The sequence below is a fragment of the Enoplosus armatus genome, chromosome 6, assembly GCF_043641665.1.
Source record: "Enoplosus armatus isolate fEnoArm2 chromosome 6, fEnoArm2.hap1, whole genome shotgun sequence".
NCBI lineage: Eukaryota > Metazoa > Chordata > Actinopteri > Centrarchiformes > Enoplosidae > Enoplosus > Enoplosus armatus.
Genome location: NC_092185.1, coordinates 16,336,470 through 16,338,328, shown reverse-complemented (window position 1 = coordinate 16,338,328; position 1,859 = coordinate 16,336,470).

Sequence of the window (1,859 nt, the reverse complement as noted above, 5' to 3'; positions counted from 1 at the left end):
TCAGACCACTATTGAAGAGCTAACTAAAGCTAAAGAACGTATGTTCAGTAAAGAATGCTGGCTGTTGGGGTTTCAACGAACCAATCAGAAATTAGTTCGAGGTAAAGACTGCTTTCACTGACCAATAGGCGGCTTCATTGTGTGTAAAAGGTTGGTTTACAAGCCACGGAGGGTTGTATGGAAGCAAAGAAACCTTGTGTAATGGCAAACATTTACCACTTGATGGTAACATTTATCTTGAAATCATATATTTTCCAGCGCTATTAGGACCTGTAGTTGCAAAAGATAGTTCCAAACATTTTCTCTTTGTCAACCCAATAAAGAATATGAATTTGAACAGTGGCTTAAAAAACAGAGGAGAGGAGTTCTGCTAATGTGCTCATTCAAAACAAACAGACAGTAAGCAGGCAGGGGCTCAAAGAGTTGTGGCTGTGGCAGAGATCAGACCTGTGACTTATTTATTTATTAGCTGTCTGTTTTCCAAAGTGACTTGAGGGGTGGGGTGGAGTATGGGGGAATATCAATAGCAAATGACTGAAGTCCACCTTTGTGTGAATCCAAAAGAGATTACTTGGACCTGGAGCATATAGAAAGATAAGAGCATTTTAGGGATATCATTTCCATGTTTTCAATTACATCACATGCAAATGTAACACGGATTGAAAATTTTAGTCATCCTCATTTACATTCTCATTTAGACCATATCATGGAGTGGAGTTGCATTGTATCACATGTAAGCAACGTCAAAGCAGAGAGGAGAGTGCTAATTATTATTAAGTGGAGGTTCATTTAAGATATCCAAGTGAACTGCATTACTGCTTTTCACAATTACTCAAACCGTCAGTAGATGTCAGCTAATGTTCTGCTTTTTAAACTGTGATTTGAGATGTTTTCTTGGAAGATGAGGCCACAGGGGTATCACTGTTTACAGAGAACCAAATCATTCACTTTAATCGCATCTGTTTATAGGCTACTGTATTGCCAAAAAAACCACTGACTATGATAAATCAAAACAGTCCTCTAAGAGCTGTTTTTCTTTCCAAGTGAACGGAAGAATGTTGTTGCACATGCATGTGCTTTAGTTACCAAATTTTGTAGTTACTAACTGAGAATTATGCTGCTGTACATAGTAAGATATTTCAACCTCTGAGTCCAACAGATAACATAATTACAGCCTTGACAGGATGAATGCGCAGCATGATAGGGTTAGGTTATGCAAAGCTAAATGACTGCTGTACATGTCCACCTTTAGAAGTCATTTGAGTAATGGCTCAGAATTGCCATGGCCATGAGTCTCGCCACCCCAGAGTGGCTTTGTTCAGGTGTTGTATAATATTATACCTTAATTAGAATTATAATAGAATAAAATGGCACAGAGCACTGTGATATGAATCATTAAATTGGCACAAAGTTCTTTCAACTCCAATAGAGCGTAGCTGCTCAAAATTGCTTTGTGCTGCAGCCGAACATGTTGTAACAGCATTGTTAGGAATGTAACATTATGGAATCATCATGCCTCAGTGTTGCAATGCAATGTTACATTGTCTCAAGGGAGGAAACTGTTTATTGTGGGTTACTGTTCATTGCTTCCAAGAGATTCAGAGATTTGGAGAGCTGCCCACAGTTTGGGATGGTAAGAAATTTCTCATAGCTAAAAATTATATAAAAATAAAAAGTCATGCAATTGTCACTTTCAGAAAGAAATAATATTCAATAAATGAATACTATAATTCTTTGACAAGGTATTCTCACTAAATGTTTCCCTTTGTACTATATAAATTTGAAAGCTCTGGAAAAAGCTAGTTTGTGAACCTTGAGTTAAGATTCTTTTGTCAAACTCCTATTTCCAAGTCAAGAGT